At 43.1% G+C, this 27326-nt stretch overlaps 1 long non-coding RNA gene across 1 annotated transcript; it reads left to right on the plus strand.

The window, feature by feature from the left end:
* The first annotated feature begins 4263 nt into the window (after positions 1-4263).
* Positions 4264-25402, plus strand: LOC128350783 (uncharacterized). Its single transcript, XR_008319453.1, has 3 exons — positions 4264-4475; positions 13818-13906; positions 24655-25402. It is a non-coding gene; the product is annotated as an uncharacterized LOC128350783 (long non-coding RNA).
* The last annotated feature ends 1924 nt before the right edge of the window (positions 25403-27326 follow it).

The raw sequence follows: 27326 nt of genomic DNA on the forward strand, positions 1-27326 counted from the left end.
GCAGCAATTGTATCATTAATCTAAGGAATGAAGTGGCAGAACATACACTTTCTAGTTGCAATGTTCTTGAGTAGCAGAGCTAGAGCTGCACTTCAGGAGCTGCTTCCAGTCAGGGTAGACAATCATGGGTAGGTGGACCAAAGTCTTGTCTGAAATCCCATTTTCTCAGATTATGGCTTCTGAGACTCCCCCCTCCCTCCCCCCTCCTGTTGCGGCTCTTCTGCGCAGACTCCCGCCCAGCATGAGGCCCCCCCAAAATGGTGTGGAAAATGATGGACATCAGGGTAAGGGATTTATCTGAATCTAGTCTGTTTCTCTACAATCCAAATGACAGGTGTTTTCCACCTGTGCTGTCTCTCTGTTGAGGCACAGCATTTCTGCTAAAGCTCATTCAATACTGCTTTCATTTCATGTCTTAAATCACTCTATTCCTGCCATTTTGTCTGAACCTGAATTGTTTACTTGGTCTGGGATTAATGTATGTTTGTTCAGGGTAGTTGCTGTATTACTGTACATTTTCCTGTTTGGACATGCCAGCAACTGTGTTGGTATTTGCACAGATATTCTGTTTATTAACTTTGGCAATAATTGTGCTTGTAACCCTTTTGGTGTCTATCAAACTGTTTATGTTATGTACAATCTATCCAATGATGAGCACCAAGGACATTCATGCCTGCGCAGGCCAAGAAGAGAAATAGGTTCTTCTTCCACCTTGGTCACCCTCCCTGCCACCTTGGTAGTGACAGCATGAGCAGGGGTGCAATACTTCTCTGCATTAACTGCACAATAAGAATCTTGAAAATAGATGCACCTTCTCGGAGTTAGAAGACAGCAACCCTACTGATGAGTTTGTCCTTTCCTCCTGGACCCATGCTGGAATTCCATCTACATTCACCTTTAGATAAGTCCTAAAGCAGAATCATCAGGCAGTAAGTCCTACTGAATGCAGTGGAAATTGTATGCATATACATGCAATTCCATTACATAGTAGTATGATCATTAGATAGGACAGCAGGGTGGGAATTGTTATTGCATGGGTTCATCCCATGGTCCCACTGTAATGTTTAAAGGCCTGCCACTATGTGGGCAGGGAGAATTGTTTGGGTCTTTACCACTCAGTCTTTTGTATTCTACCTCTTTTATGTTTCGTGGATGAAGAGTTTTTCCCAATGGGGATTCTGTAGAAAGTGTGGGTGTGGAGTCAGAAAGGAAAAGGGAGGGAAAGGAGAAGGAGAAAAGGGAGTTATTGCTGAATAAGCCTTTAGTAAATCTACATAAGATTTCTTTGTGTCTATGTGGGAAGCAGCTATCAAATACAATCATTGTCCAGAATTCCAGCAGACCTATAGACATTGGGCTGGTTGACATGAACACAGCTCCCTACACGCAATGCCAGGGTGGACGTGCCAAGAACACTCCCACCCCAGTGCCATTAAAGGACATACCAATATGTTTTCAGCATGCCTTTTAATTGAGTATGAGGGATGGTTATCCGCGTCGTCCCTCTACACACGCTACAAAACCCTTCCTCTCGGCATCTGGACCAACTTTGCGTAAGTTTCCTCAAAAGCGCAGCTTTTCTGAGCTCCATTAAAAGGCAGTAGGTGCTCCATTTCTGATTTTAAAGAAGGCCAAAGAGATGCAGGGAGGGGCAAGATTCAGATGCTTGCTTAGAGAGAGATATATATCAAAGATTGAACCACCCTGAGCCATTTTTGGAAAGATGGTATATAAATCAAGTAAATAAAATGCAAAAGAAAACACCCCCAAACAAACAAACAAACAGTGAAGAGCAATTGTTGCATATCTGCCAAGATGTCCCTATTTTCCCATTCAGGTGAATACAAATGCAACAGATATTTATATGCCGCCTTTCAACCAAAGTCCCCAAAGCGGTTTACATAAATATAAACAAACAAACAAACAAATAAAACGGCTCCCTGGATCCAAAGGGCTCACAATCGAAAAAAGAAACATAAGATAAACACCAGCAACATCCACTGGAGGGATGCTGTACTAGGGATGGATAAGGCCAGTTGCTCTCCCCCTGCTTAATAAAGGGAATCACACCACTTTCAAAGGATGCCTTTTCTCAGTTAGCAGGGGACATAGGGAAAATAGGAATGGATGGAAGAATAGGGACATGTTGGCAGGTATGTTGTTGTGAAAACTTCTTAGAAAGCTTAGCAATGCTATTAGCAGAGATCAAGCAATCACAATCACCTCCCTTTACAAGCAGAAAGCTTTTGTGATTATATAGCTCGTCCCTCAGCCCATGTAATTGTTTACAACAGCTGACATGCATGCAAAACCAATGAGCTGGCCAGAGATGTAGGTGTTGGTATAAAACCCTGCAAGCCAGTCTTATCCATGGATGATTGCAAAACCTGACCTCAGTGAGAAGTAAAGCCGAGTTTCAGTGAGATTTGCTCATAGGAAAAATCCTTCTGGCTCAGACCAAGGCCCATCAGTGACCAATCAGATGCCTCCAGCATGCTCACAGGTGGAGAATAAAAGCAACCCTCTCCGGGTGGTTGTCTTCCCCAGCTGGCATAGCTGAGGGACAGAGATACACTGTTTCTGAACCTGGAGGTTCCAGTTGGCCGTCATCTGGAATATTGAAATGAAAATAGATATTGCTGAAACTATTCACATAAGTACTTAAGGCTACATATCCTAAAAAGCCCCCCTTGAAAGGTGGCATCTTGATATTCACATACGGCTGGGCTCCTTAGGTCCCGCCTACTAATGGAGGCCATTTTAAAACTGCTTCCCACATGAATTGCATGCTGTCTCCTCTCCTGTTCTCTCCTCCTCTGTTATTCAACTGTGAATTCCAGGCACTCTGATTATTTATTTATTTATTTATTATTTATTTATATCTATCAAATTTGTACACCGCCCCAAACTTTCATCTCTGGGCGGTTAACAATATCATAAAACAAATTAAAAACATATACAAAAACTTAAAACAATTTAACAATTTAAAAATAAACCAGAGATTCAAACCTAAACATTTTAGGAAGCTGAGAAAGTTTGGGTGAACAGATGGGTTTTCAGGTGTTTTTTGAAAATTGTCAGAGATGGGGAGGATTGTATCTCAGCAGGGAGCGCATTCCACAATCTCAGGGCAGCGACCGGGAAGGCCCGTCTCTGAGTAGCCACCAAACAAGTTGGCGGTAACTGGAGACGGACCTCCTCAGATGACTTCAATGGGCTGTGGTGCTCCTAGTGAAGAAGACACTCTCTTAGATACCCAGGGCCTAAGCCATTTAAGGCTTTATAAGTTATAACTAGCACTTTGTACTTTGTCCAGAAACCTATTGGCAGCCAGTGTAGCTCCATCCGTAAAGGAGTAACATGCTCTCTCCGAGATGACCTAGAGACCAACCTGGCTGCCGCATTCTGACCCAACTGAAGTTTCTGGACTACGTACAAAGGCAGCCCCATGTAGAGCGCATTACAGAAGTCAAGTCTGGAGGTTACCAACAGATGTACCACTCTTTTGAGGTCATTGATCTTGAGAAACGGGTGCAGCTGGCGTATCAGCCGGAGCATCATGATTAGCATCATGGTTGCATTTGTTTGCCTCAGATCGCCACACAGCTGTGTAGAGCAACTGAATAACTCTTAGACAGGATTGCCAAATGGCCAAGAGAAAAACAACTGCTTGACAAAGAACAAAACAGCAGCCTACCGTGAGGTACAGGAATCAACAGGGGAACTTTTCCACAGCAAGGAGATAAACATTATTGCCTGCTAATGCATGTCTATCAAGCAGCCATTAAAGGCACAGTTATAGTAGACAATTGAAACATTGGCAAACGTATGAGTGTGGACAATTTTCCTGCTGGAAAAGTGAAACATGTTCACGGGTGAGCCCAGAGTCCAGCAAATTCTATAATTATCTTTAGCCCAGTCATGTCTTGAAAAGGAATTGCAGGCAAGCACACAGCATGGCATTAATCACAGCAACAATAATGATTTCTAAAACATCCAAACCATTTCCAAGGCAAATGGGCTGTAATGGGGAATGTACTAATGACTCATTTATCTTTCTTGTAAAACCTCTGAGGGGTGCAAGGACTAGTTGTCCAGCCTGACACTGTTATTCTGCACAACCTGTGGGAAGCAAGTAGAGTGGAATCAGATTTAAAACTCTGTGGAAATTTCCTTTAAAGGTTCATGTCACTTTAAGAGCCATTGGGTGGGAGGTGATGCAGGCACCCTACTCAAATATTTACCTATTTGTACTATTATGTCAGTTACTGCTTGATCCCTGGGGTCCTAGAGATTAGTCTCCTTTGGGTTTTTTCTCTCTCTCTCCTTTGGACAGCTTTATTACAGACGCGGGACACGAATCCTTTTGAGGAAAAATACGTTCTTTACTTCAGCTTGACAACTATGAACGGAAACCCACAGAGAGCAACCTGAGATCAACAGGATTTGAAAGTGACATGACTTTATAAAAGCAGGTAAGACCAGAAAGACTGGACTTGCAAATTATGCTATAAATACCATGCTTTGTAAGCTTTCAGTTCTTATGACAAGTGTGGGAAACGCCGTGGGCAATTGTGAGGAGACCTACCTTTTCCAAAATGTCAGATTTAAAAGAAATATGGGTAAGCAAATACTAAGGAGGATGGGGCTTCTGTCTTTTTAATAGCTGCGCAGACGATAGGATTTTGGTAGGTGCAGCTTCTCACACAAGGCTGAGCAAAATTGTACTTGCTGAAATTCTGTCCTCTGTATAGCTATTAAAAGCACAGGAACCTTCCTTGCCATCTAATGGTGCATTAACAATTGAACTTTAAAAATGGGTTGTTAATGATCAACCTGCTAAAATTGCACTGCCATTGGTCACCCTTAATCCTAAAGATATTTTAAACGTTGACTCTTCCATGCATTGAAATAACCACATTTCCTAATGCAGCATTGTAAAATTATTAATTTACATTGTCGAATGGGATCAGTACTGAGAGGCTAGCAATGTAGTGCAGTGGCTAAGATGTGAGCCAGGAAAGTCACTGGTACAAACTTCTCTTCAGCCATGCTCTAAGATGTCATGAGGCAAGCCGTGCTTCTCTCAACCCCTGCCTGCTCTATCTGCAACATGAAGATATAAATATTGACCTATCTTACTGGACTGTTAGTAGGATGAATTGGATCATCCATATGAAATGCTTTGAATACAGTCATCCCTCGCCAACCAGTTTTCCCAGTTGCTGTTTTGAGTATCCACAACTGTGAAATTGTGGCCAGTCTCACCAACCGCAACCCGAGTATCCGGGTTTGATGAGATTTTTTGGCAATTTGGGGTGGGGTGTCAGGGGTGGCTGGAGTGATTTTCAGGGGTTCCCCTTCACTCCTCTTACTAACTTGGAGGGTGTATTTTGTGGTCCTTACACAACTGTGACTCCCCTAACCTCCTGTTTGCCATTGCTTTCAATGGCTCACCAACCACGAATTTGCCAACTGCAAGGTTTTCCCAGAATGGAACCCTCACGGTTGGTGCGGAATGACTGTACATTAAAATGTGCCAAGTGTTGTTGTTAGTAATTAGGAGATCACAACTATGAGTGCGGGAGAATGATGACTTGGTCACAGATCCTGTGTTACATTGTTCTGATTTGGATGTGCTTCTGCAATTCCCTCCTGTATCTACAAACCTTAGAGGACTGTAATTATACTGGCATAGTCATGCCAGCATAATTAAGATGGAGAGTGTTTTCAATGTTCCACCATTATCAGCCCTGAATGTTCTATTCCTTATAAAATCAAAACAATTTATCCAATCTGCCTGGACATCGGCACACATCAGCTAGGTGACAAGAGACGCCTCTCCTGCAAATTTGGTGGCGATCTGTTGGGAAATGGCTTAGAAAGAGCAATTTATTTTCTCTCTCTATTGAAAACGAGTGTAGATTGCTGGAGCATTTCCAGATGGGGCTTTTAGTTTGGAATCGAGGGTGTGCGTTTGCACCTTGGCAGATTTGCACCCAAGTCTGTGCAAGATATTGGGGAGCACTTCACACATGATTCAGGTTTTTCATTGCATGTTAGAGCCTAGCCTGATGGATGCCTGGGGTTTAAAAAAATCCCCTTTTGGCATCTTTTGGGGGGGCAAATTCAAACTTGCAGTAAAGCCTTGCAGTAAACCCACGGTAAAGTTTGCTTTCTGAGAAAGCTTCTAGTGACAGTTTTTCGGACTGAAGAAGTCATACTTAATTTATTTTGAGGTCACTTTAAATAGTTTAAATTGTTAGATTCCATTCCAGAGAAGTGCCTTTTATATATGTGTAAAAGAACCCCCCAAATTGATATTTTATAATAGTTACCCAAATTTGTGATTTTCAAAGCAAAAAATACATCTTTACTCACTGTGAACAAATAAGAGTCTGTGCAGTAGCTCTCTTGAAGTCACGGTGCCCACAGTTCTGCCCACAGCCAATATGGTGGCTGTTTCACCACTCTGGCCTTTGGGTCAGGTAGACCTGCTCCTCCAGCTGATGGCCACTCACTGCTCTCAGGTCTGCACTGCTGTGCTGGCCCCACCATTGTCTGCGACCGACACTGTTCCCTCAGCAGCCCCTTTTTCAAGCCCGTGGTGATGTGCATCCACAGAAGGCCTCCACCACTGGCCTGGTGCAGCAGCTGCCGCAGACCCAGCTCTCTCCACCTGGTGGCCACTCTTCAGGACCATGGTGGTGGACTGGACACTGCTCCAGAACTGACTCTGCTCTGCTGGGAAGCAGACCCAGCTCTCCCCGCCGGCTGCCCCTCTTCAGGACAGCCGCTGCCGGCGTGGCCTCCCTGCTGCTCTTATGCTGACCCAGCTCTGTTGGGCAGCAGGCCCCCGGTGCTGCTGTTGCTTCAGCAGTGCCAAAGGCTCTTCTGTTCAAGGGGAATGGCCATTCAAAAAAGGCAACAGCCTTATTTGACATTTGCCTTTTTCTGAATGGTTGTTCCCTGCCATGGATAAAAGGCACTATTAAACTTGCCTTTTTTGCAGTGCCCAGACAAGCTATCCTTGGAGATTCGGTAATGAAAAACCTCCAGTTTAAGATGAGCATTTAGAAGCTTTATATTTTCACTCATGCTCTAAAAAGAAAGGAAATTGCAAGTTAAGAGTTAGGATAGATTCTCTCCAGGATGATCTGTCTTCAGCTTGGCCTTTAAGGTCTCTCAGTGGTGCATTCATTGCTGTCGTGATCGAGTCCATCCACCTTGCCTTGGTGCCCCTCTTAACTTCCACTCCATATAAGCTGCAAAGACTTTGTACAGTCTGGTATATGATGGTGGCTTTAGAAATGAGACTCTATGCACCCACACTTTGCCTTGGTATTTCAGCTGGACATTGGGCTGGGGAGGGATGCATCCAGGCAGACATTAAGCAGGTGTGGCTTCTCTAATCACTTCCTAGAAATGCCCCTGATGAATTTCTGCCTGATGCATCTCTGATCAAAGCAAAGTGTGGGTGCAAGAAACTTCATTTCTAAAGCCATCATCACATATCATATATGATGGGGAGCCAGCATGGTGTAGTGATTAGAGTGCTGGACTAGGAGACCCGAGTTCAAATCCCCATTCAGCCATGAAACTAGCTGGGTGACTCTGGGCCAGTCACTTCTCTCTCAGCTTAACCTACTTCACAGGGTTGTTGTGAGGAGAAACCCAAGCATGTAGTACACTGTTTTGAGCTCCTTGGAGGAAGAGCAGGATATAAATGTTATATATTAAAAAAACTGAAAAAAGCCTTTACAGCTTATATGGCACAAAAGTTAAGATGGGTACCTTAACCTGCAGTTTCCATTCTTTTTAGAGCATGAGTGAAAATGTAAAGTAACTCATTTTAACCCAGAGGTTTTTAATTACTGATTGTGAGTGCTATAATCTGAGTCCTATAAAGCGGTTAAAAGGATGAACCCAGTGGTTCAGCAGGCAAGCCTGGTGATTCAGTGGCGGCTAGCCCACCTAAATACCCCTCCCCTAAAATAGTGGAGCACAGCTAACCCCATTTCTGTGATTGTGAGTCAGCACGGCACAGCTCCGCACCGCCGCAACTCATGAGGAAACCCTGACTGGGACCAAAACAAGCCTCCCGGTGCTGAGGGTCTCCCCAGAATGCCCTGCGCACTCACACAGGGCATTCTGGGACTTCTGGGGACTAGGAGGCCCCCCGATCCCTGCAGTCCCAACCGGCTCTGGGACAAACTATGCCAGCAAATTTGAAAAATTACACAGTGACCAATAGACTGCAAGAGTATTAGTGGTATGCAAGGAACCAGCATGTGCTGGTTCAAAGGTGGTGGTGGGGATAACTTTAAGGACCAGGGAAGGTGCTCTTATACACACACACACACACACACACACACACACACACACACACCCCACTGTGTTTCCCCCACTGGTGCTGTGTCTAAAAACAGTCCTGCGGGATGGCAGCGTACCTCCTTGCCGCCCCGGTGTAAGTCAGACTGGAAGTACCCGGAAGTACTCGGTGTGCATGCGCACATCGTGAAAAAATGGGACTACGACTAAATGTCAAGAAGACTAAACTAATGACAACAGATGCAGCAACCAGCCTTGGAACTGATAATGAAGACATTGAAGTGGTGGATAGCTTCTGCCTTTTAGGATCAACCACAACAGTAAAGGATCCAGCAGTCAAGAAATACGCCACAGATTAGCACTTCGTAAGGTTGCAATGAAGGCTTTGAAAAGGATATTTAGATGCCGTGATGTGCCTATACCAACAAAAATCAGAATCGTTCAGACAATGGTTTTTCCCGTGATACTCTATGGATGGGAAAGCTGGACTTTGAAGAAACAAGATAGAAAAAGCATTGACGCTTTTGAACTTGGGTGCTGGAGAAGACTTTTGAGGATGCCATGGACAGCCAGGAAAACAAACAAACGGATCATAGAACAAATCAATCCAGAATTTTCACTCAAGGCACAAATGAACAGGCTCAAACCATCATACTTTGGGCACATTATGCGAAAACCCAGCTCCCCTGAGAATTCCTTAATGCTGGGGAAAGTTGAAGGCAAGAGAAGAAGAGGATGACCAGCAGCAAGATGGATGGACTCGATTATGACAGCAATGAGTGCACCACTCAGAGACCTTAAAGGCCAAGTTGAAGACAGATCATCCTGGAGATAATCTATCTATGTGGTCCCTAAGAGTTGGCACCAACTTGACGGCACTTAATCAATCAGTCTTACCTATCTATGAACAACCAGCTCAGTATTATCAATCAATCAAGTAGTATCAATCTATCTATCTATGAACAACCAGCTCAGGGGCTCAGTAAGAGCCCCTGGTGGCACTGTGGTAAAACTGCCGCCCTGTAACCAGAAGGTTACAAGTTCGATCCTGACCAGAGACTCAAGGTTGACTCAGCCTTCCATCCTTCCGAGGTCGGTAAAATGAGTACCCAGAATGTTGGGGGCAATATGCTAAATCATTGTAAACCGCTTAGAGAGCTTTGGTCATAGAGCGGTATATAAATGTAAGTGCTATTTCTATTGCTATTGCTATTGTCTACACCAGGGATTCTCAACGTGTGGGTCCCCAGATGTAATTGGACTTCAACTCCCATAATTCCCAACCAAAGGCCACTGGGGTTGGGGATTATGGGAGTTGAAGTCCAGTAACATCTGGGGACCCACACGTTGAGAATCCCTGGTCTACACCAATGTTTCCCAACCAGTGTGCCACAGCTGATGCTGAGTCAGTTTTTAAAGCAGGGAGTTTAAACTCCCTGCTGCTTTTGAAGCTGATTTGCCCCATAAAGCACAGGGAAGAACATGTCCTTCCCACTACATAAGAGTGTGAGCTTAAGCTCCCCACTTTTGGAACTGGCTCATTCCCTTGTGCACCAGAAGTGACACGTCCTTCCTGGTGCATTATGGGGCAAATCAGCTCCAGGAGGGATGCAAGGGATGGCTACCAAAAAAAATGAAAATTATATAAGAATAAAGAGGGAAGGGACAAAAATAAGTGGTTTTATTTTACTTGCCAAACAAATAAAAATAGCATAGCAGTTTTGCCAGCACTCATACAAAAAGGCATGTATGTTGGAAGGGTAGTATTATTCTACACCAGGAACTGAGCCTCGGACCTTAGTTATGCAGAGCATAATATGCACAGAAGAGCTTTTATCACAAGTGTACCTCAAGGGTGTAGCAACAATTGAACAAAGCTGGGAGGACACATATCCCTGGACCCACCAGCTAGGTGGCAGCTTGCTCTTTGATCTTTCCCTTGCACCTTTCTGAAGAAAGCGGTGGGGAGGGGCGGGGTGGCGGTCGGGACTTATCTTCACTTTTTGTCCAAGGGCCAGATCCAGTCTTGCTATGCTCTAGTGCAGCTGGCTAGACAAATGCAATGTCTTATCTGTTTGCCTTTACTGACAGGATATGTATCTGATTTTTTCAATTTATTTTTTTACTGTGGTTACAGATGTATTCACCCAAAGGAGGAAATAGAGAACAATGTTTTACATTTCAGGTTCAACCTTGATTAGGTTGACCTAAGTAGCATGATTCCTGTATGTTTAGCAGTTCTGTAGAAAAGAGGGTTTGGGCAGCTGTAGCTTTTCTCAGAAGGGTGACCAAGTTCGTAACTGGGCACTGTATGTGTGGAACAACTGGCTATAGACTGTTCTCTTTTTAAAGAGATCAAATACCTTATTATTATTATTATTATTATTATTATTATTATTATTATTATTATTATTATGTTATTTACAGACAGTCTACCAGATGTTTTTGACTGGATTTGGTACTTTAATTATCGGGCCCTTTCCAAGGCTCTAGGATAACCAAAGAAGAATTAAAGATAGCATCATAGTATTTGTGCTGTCCTGAGTAGTAGCTGATGTGTTTTAATTTTATCGATGCCCAAGTTGTCAAGATGGCGTTCAAGTTCTTTTGGTATTGCACCAAGGGCACCAACAACTATTGCCTCCACTACTGTTTTCTTTTTCCAGAGCCACTCAATTTCAATCTGAAGGTCCTTGTATTTAGTTATTTTCTCCAATTGTTTTTCGCCAACTCATCTATCCCCTGGGATTGCAATATCAATTATCAGAACCCGATTCTTCTCGATGACTGTCAGATCCGGCATATTGTGCGCTAAATGCCTATCAGTTTGTATTCTGAAATCCCAAAGGATTTTTGCCTCCTCATTTTCTGTTACCCTCTCTATCAGATGATTCCACCAATTCTTGCTTGCTGGCAATTTGTAATTCTTGCAAAGGTTCCAGTGGATCATCGCAGCAACTTTATTCTATCTTTCCTTATAATCAGTCTACATGATTTTCTTACAGAAACATATAAGGTGTTCAACTGTCTCATCCACTTCCTTGCATAACCAACACTTACTGTCTTTCTGGGTCTTATCAATTTTTGCTTTTATAACATTTGTTCATTGTGATTGTTCCTGGGCTGCAAAAATGAGACCTTCCATTTCTTTCTTCAGTGTCCCCTTCTTTAACCACTGCCATGTTGTGCTATTGTTGACTTTCGATTGTATGTCATTAAAGAACTAACAGTGCAATGGTTTGTTGTGCCATTTTTCTCGTTGATTCCTCATCTGCTATTTTTTGTATTCATCCTTTGATTCCTTTATTTTCAACAGTCCTGTCTTGCTCACTTTCTGTAGCATTTCTTCTTGACTTTCATTGATGTATTGATGTATCAATGCTCATTTTTCTTCTTCAACAGACTGTCTGACTTGCAACATTCCACGTGCACCTTCATTTCTTGGCAGGTACAGCCTATCAATATCACTTCTTGGGTGCAGGGCATGATTGATGGTCATTATTTTCCTGGTTTTCCGATTTAGCTCATCCAATTCTACTTGTGTCCAGTCAACAATACCTGCTGTATATCGGATTACAGGAATTGCCCGTGTGTTGATTGCTTTGATAGTGTTACTACCATTAATTTTGGATTTCAGTGTCTTTCTTACTCGCCTGATATATTCCTTACTAACTTTGGTCTTCACTTCAGCACTTTGGAGAATGCCCAAATACTTATAACTTTCCTCGGGTGACAGACTCTTTAGGTTGTTTTCATTTGGCATCTCAATTCCTTCACTAGTTGTCATTTTTCTGTGATTTATTGCCAATATAGTACATCTGTCCAGTCCAAACTCCATTGCGATATCATGTCTATAAATTCTAACCGTATTGAGAAAGCTTTAGATCGTCCATGAAAAGAAGGTGGAAAAGCGTAACTGATGTTTTTGAAGTTTGGTATCCATGGTTTGTTTTGTTTAAGATAATGGATAGCAGAATTAGGGAGATTACAAAAAGTAAAGGCAACAATGAGTCTCCTAGAAAAATTCCTCTCCAGATGTTAACTTCTCCCACTTCTCTGTTTACTAGCAAATGAGTCTTCCATGTGTTCATTGCCTTTTTTACAAAGTTTTTAATGTTATCATTCACTCCAGTCATATCCAGGCATTTTAAAATCCAGTAATGAGTCAAACATTTTCTTATAGTCAATCCAAGCTACATTTAGATTCGTCTGCCTTCGTTTACAATTTTCCAAAACCATTTTGTCAATAAGAAGCTGATCTTTTGTGCCTCTTGTTTTCCAACAGTTTCCCTTCTGTTCCATTGATAACAAACTGTTCCTTTCTAGGTCGTCTTGCACGGCATCTGCTATAATTGTTGTCATGAGCTTGAACATTGTTGGAAGGCATCTCAATGTTGACCTATAGTTACTATATTAGCCTATAGTTACTTGGTACTGCGCCTTTTTCATAGTCTTTCAGAAAAAGAAAAGTCTTGCCAGTTGTCATCCATTCATCAAGTTCTCCACCTTCCAGTATGTCATTCAATTGCTAATATTTTATGTAAGCTGGTCAGATGTTTGAGCCAAAAGCCGTGTACTTCATCCATTCCTGGTGCTGTCCAATTCTTAATCTTTTTTGCTCGGTTTTCAACCAGTTGGGATGTTATCAATTCATCCATTTTGGTTCCATCCAATTTCCCCTCAACTTTTTTTATCCATTCTGCATTCTTAGTAATAATTCTTAGTAATAATAAATTATTTATTATTATTATTATTATTATTATTAAATATTTATATAATACTTTTCAACAAAATGTTCACATGGGAGAAGCAATGAAAATGTGTTTTTTGAAGAATAAGAAAGTTGTTCCCTGACCCAAAGGGGCTCATAATACATGAAAGATACTAGCAATAGTCACTGGAGAGATACTATGCCAGATTAAAAAGAACATAAGAACAGCCCTGCTGGATCAGGCCCAAGGCCCATCTAGTCCAGCATCCTGTTTTGCACAGTGGCCCACCAGATGCTGCTGGAAGCCACAGGCAGGAGTTGAGGGCATGCCCTCTCTCCTGCTGTTACTCCCCTGTATCTGGCTGTTGCTCTCCCCCTGTTAAGTATAAGAGAGCCACCTATTTCAAAGGTGACTCATTTCCCAATAAGCAGAGGAAAAATGAAAGGAATAATATCCATAAACTGTTGTAGCACTGGCATGTCAAAGAAAGAGTCAGTGACTGGACACAAAAGAGGAAAAGGTTTCCATACCTTCAAATACCTGTTTAGAAGAGGGATTTGAGACAGGCATGGAACGTGCCTGTCGAATCCAAAGGAAAGAGATGCAGTATGCAAGCAAGGACAAGGCAGTGGAGTGGACTCAGGAATATTAATAGTTTAATGAAATAGATATTATGTACAGAGAAGCAAGTGCAAACTGCTTTTCCATGCTCTTGTTGCTGGCTGCTTGTTACCCTTCCTCCCGCCCCTGCCTCTGCCTCTGCCTCTACTCCAGGACTGCAATATAAGCGAGAAAAGCCCCATTCAAAAGCTGGCCTGGATGAAGGAATGGATTAACCAAAAACACCACAGTACCTAGTAGAGGTGAGAAATGTTGCACCTGCTGAAATTCCATTTTCTACACCACTATTAACAGTACAGGGATTTGCTCTGTAGTATCTCTGCCTTCCTTTCCATCTGTTCACTTTTGCTATAGCCCCTAGCAGCATTAACTTACTGCATACGTGCATCAGTTTGAGACACCTGCTGCAACTTGAATGTGACTTGTCACATTTGTATTGACAATACCTCGGCATATAAATGGAACCCAGAGGCATACCAGATGCTGGGGAACAAATGAGGGGAAAGTTGTTGCCTTCATTTGCTGCTTGCAACCTTCCTGGAGGCTCCTGCTTAGTTGCTGTTGAAAACTGGAATGCTGGATTAGGTGGTATGATTCAGTAAATCATTTCTTATGTAGGCAGTGGGTAAGTCTGGGTTATTGTGTGAAATATTGCTTCAATTCCAAGGAGTGCTTCTCTGCTTCAAATCCCTACTCTGACAAAAGTGCTGGTAAGAGAAAACTCTACATTCCAGACATTTACAATTACTGTCTCTGGGCACTGCATGCTGTGCCTCTATTGTCCTTTCCTGCCCCCAATCTTTATCTACTATATCTGGCTCAAAAGGTGAGGGTGGAAACAATCAAGTTCCCAAAGTGAAATCCCAGGGGTATTCATTAAGAAAAATAACACCAAAAAGACATGAGTACTTCTTTGAAAGTAAGCACAATTTCAGTCCACATGCTTGCAAATTCTTGTCAGAAATTTTAGAATTGGAAGGAAAGTAGAGGGCCAAATTGTGACCATGCATCCTTGGAGAGAGTCCAAGGTTGCCTCCTTGTAGAGAGAGCACAGACTGAAGCAGGGTCCACCCTGGTTGCATATGAATAGGAGAATATATGAGTGAGTACTGTAGGATGTTCCCCTTAGGGGATGGAGATGCTCTGGGAAGAGCACCTGCATGCTCACTTGCAGAAGGTTCCAAGTCCTGTCCCCCCCAGCACCTCCAAGATAGGGCTGAGAGAGACTCCTGCTGCCCCAGGACTATGGAATGCGCTCTCTGTTGAGATGCAATCCTTCCCATCTCTGACAATTTTTGCAAAATATTTAAAGGCCCATCTTTTTACTCAGGCTTTTTCAGCTTCTTAATAATGTATAGGCTTTTAATTCTCTGATTGGTTTTTAAACTGTTAGTTTTTAATTGTTTTTATGTGGGGTTTTTTTTGTGTGTGTGTTTTTAGCTGTTTTATCATTGTGAACCGCCCAGAGACACGAGTGTGGGGCGGTATAAAAGTGTGATTAATTAATTAATTAATTAAACAAACCAACAAACCTTGGAGAAGCCGTTGCCAGTCTGTGTAGATAATGCTGAGCTAGATGGAACAATGGTCTGATTTGGTATATGACAGTTTCCTATGTTTCCTATATTGCTCTAAGCAGCAGAAAATGGAATGGTTTCTATTAGAGATTTGCTGATAGTAATATGTAACAAATAAATATGTATTGATAAATATCTTTAAAGCATGACTAAGCTTGGATACTTAATCTGTATTGCTGTTTGTCTTGCTTTCTCATTACCATTTTATCTTATCACCTTCACAGAGAAAATCTAGGGTTTTTTCCTCCTGTTAAGGCGAACAGTAATTCAAATAATAAAAAGATTATGTAGCACACAAAGCAGCTCATAATTGAAAAGACAGCGGCTAGATAACTGTTTTCTGCTATGCACCTCAAAAGAGAAATAAATATTCTCTGCAAACTAGCTTTCTGCAAAAGAGGATACATTGTTTTTGTTTTAAACACACACAAAACCAATTATATATTTGAATTTGCAGCCGGTCCCTTGCAAATCAGTGGACTATAAATCCATTGGTGCCCATGACTTTTTCCCCATTGGTAAACAAATAGCCACAGGTGACTCAGGCTCAGTTTGGACTGTGGGAGAGGGGTAAGATTAAAGTAAGACCTCATGGTCCTGATTCACATGGGGTCTGATCCAGCTGCTGTTTAACATCTTAAAAACAAGTATATGCTTGCAACACATGTGCTTAAAGCAACATCTAGTTCAAAAGGCATGATCTAGGGCTAGGCCAAAGGATCCCAACCTGTGGTACTCCAGATCTTGATGAACTACAACTCCCAGCATCCCCAGCCACAATAAATTGTAGCTGGGGATGATGGGAGTTGTAGTCCAGCAACATCTGGAGTACCACAGGTTGGGAACCCCTGATCTCAACAAAGTTCAGCATTTGAGCAGTTTCATACTATTGATGGGTCCCGCCTACCAGGGAAGGCTTGCACCCTCCCAGCTAGTCTGGGTAAGGCCCGACTCTTGCCCTTTATTTGATTATGCCAATTAATAAAAGACAAGAAGGAGATTCTGGTCAGTATCTTTTATTTGGCCAAGCAAAGCTACTGGGTGCGCACCCCAAGAAGTGGCACACCGCAGAAGAAGTTACAAGCAATTTTATACCCTTTGACAACAAGCAGTGACAAGCAACAAGCCCCCTCCCTCAGTTCCCCTTTTCTGTAGAATCAATGCTATTGGCTATATTCAAATAAGTTGTTTCTCCAGACATGTTATCACACCACCTGTTCTCTACTTCCCGTTTTCCCTATTGTAGTTTCGCAAACTCAAGTGTTTCTCAAGTGTCTATATGTCAAATGTCAAAAGCACATCCTGCTCCGTCTAGCCAATTGTTTGCTGTTTTGACACAGAAATACCTCTAGAGTCATTTTGAAACTCCCTTGCCTGCATTTATTCCTTCATCATTTATTCCCCAATAGCTTAAAGCAGTTTCTTACAGAAAACAAAATGGCATCCCTTATGCTAAAGGTAAAACACAGCTTTTTTTGCAACCCCATCACTATCCATGTGTACTTAAATGCAAATATCTCTGATTTCAATGGAGCTTGTTCCGAATCAAGGGCCTCACCAAATATTACATGCAAACACACACAACACACTCCAACAGCCATTTTTCATGGGACTAAAGTAGATAACACGTAAGAGATCTGAAATCTGTTCTCTCTCTCTCTCTCTCTCTCTCTCTCTCAAAGCAGTTGTGCTGCAGAAAGGGGCCAGTTTGTATCAGGGACATGATACTTGGGGAAGGTTAACCATTCTCTCCCGCCACCCGCCTACATGTCATTTTCCTGCTTAAACTGACTCTTGAAGTTACTGACAGCCATAGATGAGAAAGATACCTGCTCATATTTACTTGTATCCCCCCCACCCTTTGTGGCCACTAGCAGCTTTGGGGAGCAATTTAAGCAGATAAATGATGCGGGAGGAAAGGCTAATCTCCCCCCGCCCCAGCACCATGGGCTTGACCAAGCCCATGTTCCCCATGACTGGTTTTAATTAAAGAAAAGGATGTTGGAAGATCTAATAATGGATATTCCAGGTCTGTTTGGCCCTTGGCCAGTTAGAATGGGGGCATATATATATTTACATTTACTGTGTATCCCACTCTTCCTCCGAGGTGCCCAAAGCAGTGTACATGGTAATGTTTATCCTCATAACAACCCTGTGAGCTGGGTTAGGCTGTTAGGCTACATAACTGGCCCAGAGTCACACAGTGAGTTTCATGGCTGAATGGGGATTTGAACTCGGGTTTCCCAGGTGCTAGTCCAACACTCTAACCACTACACCACACTGGCTCACTCATTGTTTCTCAATGGAGAAACATAAGCTCTTGTTTGTTCTGAAATTAGTAAGAAAGAGGAGAAAGCATACAAATGTATGCTTTGTGCACTCTTCTGTGAAGTGGTGGAATGTTTTTCAGGTGGTTGGTTTTCAAGTCTGGTTTTTCAGGTGGTGCATAATATTATATATTTGATTGGCTAATAAGGATATCCTGGTGAATTATTATTGTAACTAAGAATATCTTTATACTGCTTTTTGACCAAAAAAAAAAGTTCTCAAATTTAGCAAAAAAGAAAGAAAAAAGAGAATACTGGTTCCCTCTCTCAAAGAGGCTCACAATCTAAAATACAAAACAAAAAAACAAAACAAAAAACAAGAGAAATACCAGCAGAGTTATTCTACAGAGGACATTTGCTAAAAGATACTGGCTGACCTACTCTACTGTGCAACATTATGCACAGGTGGCGCAGTGGTAAAACTGCTGCCCTGTAACCAGAAGGTTACAAGTTCGATCCTGACCAGGGTCTCAAGGTTGACTCAGCCTTCCATCCTTCCGAGGTCGGTAAAATGAGTACCCAGAATGTTGGGGGGCAATATGCTAAATCATTGTAAACCACTTAGAGAGCTTCCAGCTATAGAGCGGTATATAAATATAAGTGCTATGTCCGCCTTACAATAGTTGCACAAGAGCAGTGTTGCGTTATATGCAAGAATTGTGCCAATTGGCCACTGGAAATAATGGCTGCCCACTGTGCAACTGCATTTGCACAATTCTTGCATTCAGCACAACAGCACAATTGCATGAATGTTGTGTTGCAAGGTGCACATACTGTTGCGTAATGTGTCAGCTAGTGTAAACCACTGTAGCTGTATTCTTTTCAAGTATACAAATACACCATTTATTTTCATCACTTCATCAGAGATATGATCTCTTTTTATAAGATGATTCATGCTTGATTTTTACCCTGCTGTCAGCCTAAAGCTATTAGGCAATCACAACATTAATACTGTGATATTTAGAGGCTCCAAAAATAGTCCACATTCTTTGAAGTTTCAAAATAGGAGCTAAAGCACAGCATTTTTAAGTGATTGGGCTAGATGGATAGGGTATTGTCTCTTTTAGAAAACTCATAGTAGGGAATTTTTCATCACAGGAAATGAAGGGCAAAAGTCCACTGCATGAAGATGCTGTGTGGAGCCTGCCCTGAACACAACAGAGAGGCACCCATATTCCATCTGCCTGTCACCTTCATTTTGTGACCCAGGTGAACTTGGGACAGCTCTGCTGCAGTAATGAACAGAAGGGGCCGTGGCAGAACTGCTCATACCTAGGTTGGATTTAAGGTTTAGCTGGAAGGAGTCACATTTCACAAGTATTTTTAATGGTGTCAAAAAGTGCCCCCTTTAGTATTTGGGGGGACATTGCAGCAAAAGAGTGTGGCTGTTTTCTCCCATTGAGAGGCAGGATAATGTCCCCTGAAGGCTGCTTTTTTCTTTCCAGAGTGACATCTGCACATAGCCAACTCTAAATGGCTACATCGTGTAGAGATATTATCCCATTCACAACGCAGTCACCAGTTGGCCGAGTTCACCCATGCAACTATTCTGAAGAAGAGTAAAACCTTGAAACCATTAGGTGAAATGGCTGCAGCAGTGCAAGGAAACATTGGCTGACAGGATGAGGAAAATTACTCAGTCCCATTCAAGTTAAAAGGACATATCAGGCAATGCTAGTTTGTCCTCTTAATCTCAGTGGGATTCCTCTGAGTAATTTTCCTTTTCAGGTCAGCCAATGACAGCAGTAAAAAGGGGACCCCACCCTTCTCAGCACTGGCGGTGAGGAGATTGTGGGAAATATCTCCAACCCAAAATGATACTTTTACCCTGAAAAACTAAACGGGTGAACTTTTTGCAAAGCTCTAGAATGCTGTGCATTTACAGAGTGTAACTTGAACGGCTCCAGTGCTTCCAGAAGTATGGAGGCTTAAAAACAGAATTATGGGGACTCAGAATAGAGTGGGCCATGAGCCATTCAAAAAAAGCCCCAAAAAGCATGATTCAGCCCAAATAAGCATGATTCAGGGTTACAGCACCAAAGTGGATTGAAAGTCCCGTCCTAGCACATCACTCACATCCTCCACCTTGCCACTCAAGGTTACAGCAACATAGGGAATTTGTCTGCAAAGGGAAACACCATGACCACGATGGCTGGTACTCTCATGATTGGTAGCCTGGGGCGATCTGGGCTGCCAATCATGGAAGCACTGGCCATTACAGTTATGGTGTTTCACTATACAAAGTGAAACTCATGGTAACTGCTGTTACCATGAGCGGTGAGATGGAGGGGGTAAACGATGCTCAGGGGTGGGACTTCTGATCTGCTTCAGTGCTGCAAGCATGAACAGTGCTTTTTTGGCCTAACATCTGAATAGGGGTGCTAAATTCAGCTTTCTGAAAATCTCAGCCAATGAGTGCAGTAAACACATTATCATGTGACAAAACAGTTACACAATTGGTGGCATGGGACAGAAAGGGGAAAGTCGTTTGACCACATTTCCAGAGCAAGTAAATAGGTGCCTACCAACTTGCCAAGGTGTCATTTATGCCCAAGGGTGTAAGCTGATAGTCAGTGAGGAAATATTTCCTTCTCAATAACACTTCTTGCATAACTTGCCTGTGGGAACACTCAGTAGGGGAAACCCTACAACAGGGAAGCAGATATCTAAGGACAGTGTGCGCTAAGAAACAGATCTTCAGGAAGATTTATATAAGGGCACACACGATCTCTTTTTGTGGACTGCAGTACTACTGCTATCCTCTACACAAAAGATGGAAAGGATAATTCCAAGTCCTTACACATGAAGGAAGATTCATAATTTTCCCCTTAGGACATGATTCTCCTTTTGACTTATAGTAAAGTAAGTAAAGTTGTGCCATTGAATTGTCAACTCCTGGCACCCACAGAGCTCTGTGGGTTTTTTTGGTAGAATACAGGAGGGGTTTACCATTGCCTTCTCCTCCACAGTATGAGATGATGCCTCACACTATCTTCTTCAGCATCTTCCTATATCGCTGCTGCCCGATATAGGTGTTTACCAGCGGGGATTCGAACCAGCAGCCTCTTGCTTGCTAGGCAAGTTACTTCCCTGCTGCACCATTAGGATAAATGCTAACCCATTTTAAAATTGGTGAATGCATTTGCATTTTTGGAACTTTACCAAAATTCTGTCATTATTCCTTAGGAGGTAACCAGGAATTTCTGAAACGAAGCATTTCTGAAAGCTCACAGCAAATACTTGTTCACAAAATATTTCTTGTCCATGCGTTGTTTACCTCTGGCTTTCTAATTTCTTCTTCTCAAGCTACATCACCCTAACTTTTGGGTTCTGAGGTGTCATTTTATCTATAGACAATTAAACCAGTTAGTTTCTTCCATCAGAGTTCTGTTTTGGTTTTGGTTGTCTATCTTCAGTGTTCTCTAATCCTTCATCAAATGACACGTCCTCATGTTTATACTAGGATGTGAAGCCTTAATTGATAGATAATCAATTAAAGCTTTAGTTGAATAATAGATGGGGTACTTTCAGTGCATGAGGGTAAAGATGTACTCTGTTGCTGTGTCTACTTTGATTTGTGTATGTAGCATGAATGATAATGGAGAAAATAATGAATTTTATTATGATTACAGTCAGTGACCAGCAATCAAAAAATAAAATGGAATATAAAATCAGAGTAAAATGAAATCAAAAACAGGACTGCATGATAGAATATCAAAACAAACATATACATACAGAGGTCTCAATTACAATTCATCAACTGCTCCCTTCTCAGTTTACATGCTACGCACAGAATCTTGCTATCGCAGCTGTAACTGCTGTATACTGGTCTGCCAGAAGGAAGGAAGTGTAATACTCTTCTGATTAACCTGGCATGCTTTTTATAAGTATGCTACATTATATGTTGTGTGTGTGTGTGTGTGATATGTTATATATATATATATATATATATATATATATATATATATATATATATATGTATATGTATATGTATAAGTGCTATGCGAATGTCCCTATAGTATAAGATCAGATTGCTACTCCGTATCCATAATGTGTCCTTTTAATGTTGTTTAATAATTTCCTTGGCAGCATCATGACCCAATGAAAGTAGATATTGTGGAGAGAAGCCATATCTACCCAATCTGTCAGGAAGGCTCTTACACCAATTGGAACGGAAATCATCTTTCAGTGCCAAGGGGGCCAGGCCCCATTGACAAATATATCATTTGCACCAGTAATTAAATGTGTGAAGCCACTCCTGGGCCTCTACTCTGGTTAGACCCACCTCTAAGCATAGGATGACACCTGCAACAAATCTAGGCAACTGGAATATAGCACAAAAGAATCTTCCATGGGTTTGAAGCTGCAGGTGGAAAAGATCTGGACCCTGAGTAGCATTTGTGCCAATGCTGCTGAGATAAAATAGCCCCCTCTAGTACGGAAGAATTATAGTATAGCAGATGCATTCCTCTGGCACTTGCTGCAGCATGTTTGCATTGTGTACCCCATGTACCATTTGCGTGGAAAACTATGCTCAAGTACTTATAGCTCCTAACCTGCTCAACCCTACACCAGTTAATGTGTCATTTGTGTTCTTTTAGTCTTTTGGCAAATACCATAACCTTAGTCTTTGGGGTATTTATGACTAGGGACTCATCTTTGCAGAACTGTGTAAGTCGTTGTAGCACTCTCCTCATGACAACCAATGTCCTTGATAGTATAGCTGCATTGTCGGCACAAAGTAGGATTGAGATGGGTCTGTCTGCTAGCTTAGGCGGGTGAATGTTGGCATTATCCAGAAGGGGGATTAAAAAATAAACATAGAAATTAAACAAAAAGGGAGCAAGGATACGTCTTTGCTTAACCCCTATCTGTGTGGCTACAGGTTCTGACAGATAACCTTTATTATTGCACTTCATTCTCAGTGGGGTGTTTTAATATAGCATATGGATATTCTCTTGCTCCGCCTAATCAATTAGCTGGTTACAGAGATGTCTGGCATACATTTTACTAACTATGCTCAGCAAGCTTATTGGGTGATAGTTAGGTGGTTTGGAGCGTTGACTTTCCTATAGTCAGGGACAATAACTTCAGTACCCCATTCTCCCAATCAATATAAGAGAAAAGATTTGCCAGTACTAGGGCCCACCACTCAATGTTTGCTTGTAATAGCTCTGCAGGGATCTCTAGGTTAAGGGACAATGGGAGATGGTTACTGTCCATTCGTCCTTGCTCATTACATTTCTTGCAACAAATATATAATCCCAAACACTCGCTCTTAGCCCAGACCAGCGGGTGAATGCGTCCACAGTATCCTTATCCATTGCCCCCTTTAGCCCAAACAGATCTAATGCATTCATTGTACTAGCCAAGTAAAGGCCTGCTAGGTTGCAAACCTATCTTTAGACTGATGTCTCTAGAGTAGGGGTGGACAGTCCCTCTCCGGTGGGTAACTTTGATAAGTTATATACAAGTGGTCAGCGTTTGGACCCATTCTAGCATTAAAGTCACCTCCTGTTATGGGATAAAAGTCTGGGAATTGTACCAAAAGATTGTCAATATAATTTTTAAAGCCCTCCACAAAACATCTTTATGCTAGCATGCATTTTCTGGGGTGATATATACACATTTATATCCAGCATGTTATATTCCTCCAACTTGATGACAATGGATTTAGCAAACTGAAAAAAAGAGGTCAGCTCATCCATCTCCACCTGCAGTTTAGTGAAACTAAATAATCCGAACCCCACTTTGGCTCTGCCCTGATAAGTCCCAGGATTGGCTTTCAGTCCATAAAAAACATAGCCCTCGAAATCTATATCCGCTATCTTCCAGGTCTCCTGAATCAATATGTCAAATGTAGACAAGTAATCTAAGAAGGGGTCATCATTCTTCTTTGCTGTCCACCCAGCCACATTCCAGGACAGGCGTTTGATATTTGGACGATTTAAGAGTCATTTGAGGTCTTCATCCACCAATGTTCTCTTGGACATGGCCTCTAGATTAGGGCTGGGTTGTAATGGGGTGATGCCTGCTCCATCCCCACAGTAGTTGTGTTCCGTTGGGCTTTCTTCCCATGCCCAGAGGTTTCTGATGCTAACATGGGGAATACATGCCCATGAATTCCGAATACGGACAGGGAGGTGCTGACATGACTGTTATTTTCATCTGTAAGTGATGCTGCCAGAGCACTAACGTCATACATGGCATCATGAAATTCCTGCTCCAGGGATTTTACAGATGTGAAGTACTGGAGGTCTTGGAGGGTCATTTGATGCACTTTAGAGTCTAGCTCCCAGTCTATTGCTGGCAAAGCTTCAGATGGGGTGACCACTCCCGAGTCTACTACCACACTCTGGTCAATTGAGAAAATATTAAAGATGGTATTTCCTCCCATTTGCATTAAAGTATATTAAATACAATACACTTTTATTTTGTATTAAATTGTAAGATCGCTTTAAAACTCACAGAGTTTTGCAATATGCAAATTGATTTAAAGGCTAATTTAAAAGTATTAATAGACTAATGGATTACAAGAAAAGGACGTGACCCCCACACACAAACTCTGTGAGATGGAATTGCTCTAGCCACCTTCTCTCCTCCCCCCACCCCTCCTTGGTATGTCCTCAGCCACGTGCAGAATCAGGTTGGAGAGTGCCCTGGGACAAAAAGTGAAGATAGCCCCCTGTCTCCTTGCCTTCTTCAAAGTAGGGAGAGCAAGGTGTTACCCAGCTGGTGGACCCTCTTCCTCAGGGGCTCAGGGACATTTGTGTCCCCACCCCATTTGATTTTAGCTACACCCCTGTGCAGAGCACAGAACGTTGGCTGTTATTCACAACCAGGGCCAGGACAGTGATCCACTCCTTCCACTTCTCTCTGGAGCATCAGCTGCAAGCTAATCCTGCTCCAGAAGGGCCAGGCGGTGGCGGGGGGGGGCGGGGAGAGTGCTCATTGATGGAGTATGCTTCAGATTATTTGGCAGCCCTGCACGCAAGATTCTGAAAATCTTTGTTTCCCATTTCAAAACAATTTTTAAATGAGACTTTTAAAAATCATGAAAATAAATTTATTGGTTTCTGTTTACAGGTGTTAATGCTGGTGATGTCTTAGACCAAGTGGAAAACCATGGTGGAAACAATCCTGGCGCCATGGACAATTGCTTTAGTGATCTTTGCTGCAGTCCTGATAATGACCTTTCTTATGTTTCTGCCTCCTGCTGTTGTGCTGATCTGGAGAATGAAGACATTGTCGCAGATCTCGTTGGAGGGAGCTGTGTAGCCCACCTCTGTGCAGGTGACTGCATGAATTTAGGCTCCAGGGTGTGTTTTGGTGGGTTCCACTGGAAATACTCAAGTCTTTTCTCATTCCATATATGTGAAACGATGGATGCTGCTAATTAAGATTCTGGATATAAAACAACATTGTCGAGACATTTGATGGCCAGTACGTGTCCTCACCTCTTTGCTCCATTTTCCGTTTACTGAATGAGGAGTCACCAAAGAGAAGCAAATGGAATTAAAAGCAATGTGGCTCCTTTGGGCTCAAGTCATACTGCCTTATTGCTTAGCATACTCCCAGCACATCTCTCACCCCCTCCACTGTGCCTCTCACAGCTATCATGGTGTTTCCCTGAAGAGGCAAACGCCATAACCAAGATGGCAGATGCTTCTATGCTCGGCAGCCTGGATCACTTCTTTAATCCCTCTCCCTAGGTTTTGGCAGAGCCCTTTCTTGAGGTACCTCTGCAGCAAACAATCATTTTTGTGTGTTCTTTGTTTGGACATGGTAGTCGGCAACAGAAGTGCATAAAAGAAAATGGCTTGACAGAACCTCATTTGCAGCACACACTGTAAGAGAAGAGATTAAAGGGCCTGTTGCGTGTGTCTCCACATGAGAAAAAGTGGCTGAGTGCATAATAGTAAATAAGGAGTCTCTTCACACAACTAGTGTGAAGAGCCATAAGGGGATTTGCAGGGAGAGAGGGCTTAGCCCACTCTCCCTGCAGACGATCCAAAGGCAGCCCTGGACAGCTGGATTGGCTGCCCACATGACTGCTGGCTCCGTCACGGAGTCAGGGGGGGCTGTGGGGATTGGGGGCTGCGTGGCCCTCAGCAGTTCCAGGATACCCCACGCATGTGAGTGGGGCATCCTGGAGAGACCCCTGAGCCCGGGAGGCTGCTTGCAGCCTCCTGGTTGGAGGTCTACTTGTGTGTCACCATGCACCGTGGCAGCACACAAGCAAAAAGATGAGGTCAATGGAGCGCTTGCTCTGTTAACCTTGGCTAAGGGGAGGGGGAATTACCGAGGTTTGCTGCCGGGAGCAATATGGCTCCCGTTGCAGCACACGATCGCCCCAAAGCGAGCTAGGCTCCCTTAGCCTGCTTTTGGGCGATCATGAGAATAGTCTCAAGGTATTATCCTGGGGGCCAGATAGAAAGTTTTTGGAGGCAGGATTTAGCCCCAGGGCCTCCAGTTACTTATTCCTTAAATACAGTGCATTACTCTTTATATTGGAAGGAAATGTCAAGGGGAGAGGCCATAGCTCAGTGAAAGAGCTATGCCTAAGATCAATCCTGGCATCTCGAGCTAGGGTTGGGAAAGATCCCTGTCTGAAACCCCGAGGAGCCACTATGTTATTTGTGTAGGAAATACTAACCTTGATGATCGGACTCTGTATAAGGCAGCCTTATATGTATAAGGGCGGGGGGGGGGGGGGGGATGACCCTTAATCTCTGAGAATGCTGACCAAGTATGGAAGCACTGTTTACAGTAACCTATTACTTTTATTTTAGCTGACAGGAATGTTAGGAGCATAGGAAGCTGCCATATACTGAGGCAATAGCAATAGCAATAGCAATAGCACTTACATTTATATACCGCTCTATAGCCGGAGCTCTCTAAGCGGTTTACAATGATGTAGCATATTGCCCCCAACATTCTGGGTACTCATTTTACCGACCTCGGAAGGATGGAAGGCTGAGTCAACCTCAACGATCAGTGAGACCTGCCTTAAGAGGGTTCATTAGGAGAGCGGGCTTAGCTCGCTCTCCCTGCAGATGATCCCCAGACAGCCCTGGGTGGCAAGATCAGCCACTCACACGACTGCTGGCTCCGTCACGGAGTCAGTGTGGGCTGTGAGGATCAGGGGCATTGTGGCCCCAGAAGTTCCAGGATGCCCCACGCAAATACATGGGGCATCCTGGAGAGCAGCCTCCCGATGGGGGTCTCCTCATGTGTTGCCGCGCCATGGCAATACATGATCAAAAAGCCGAGGTTAATGGAGCGCTCACTCGGCTAACCTTGGCTAAGGGGAGGGGGAATTACTAAGGTTTGCTGCCGGAGGCTGTATGGCTCCCGTTGCAGCACACGATCAGCAAAAAGCGGGCTATGCTCCCTTAGCCCGCTTTTTGCCGATTGTGAGAATCGTCTCATTGAGTCAGACCACTGGTCCATCTAGCTTAGTATGGTCTATACAGACTGGCTGCGGCTTCTCCAATGCTGCAGGCAGGAGTCTCTCTCAGCCCTATCTTGGAGATGCCAGGGAGAGAACTTGGAATCCTCTGCTCTTCCCAGAACAGCTCTATCTCCTAAGGGGAATATCTTACGTGCTCACACATGTAGTCTCCCATTCAAATGCAAATCAGGGTGAACCCTGCTTAGCAAAGGGGACAATTCATGCTGGCTACCACAAGACCATCACCTTAAGTGGTGCAGTGGGGAAATGCTTGACTAACAAGCAGAACATTTCCGGTTTGAAT

Source organism: Hemicordylus capensis, chromosome 3 (assembly GCF_027244095.1).
Source record: "Hemicordylus capensis ecotype Gifberg chromosome 3, rHemCap1.1.pri, whole genome shotgun sequence".
NCBI classification, from domain to species: Eukaryota; Metazoa; Chordata; class Lepidosauria; order Squamata; family Cordylidae; genus Hemicordylus; species Hemicordylus capensis.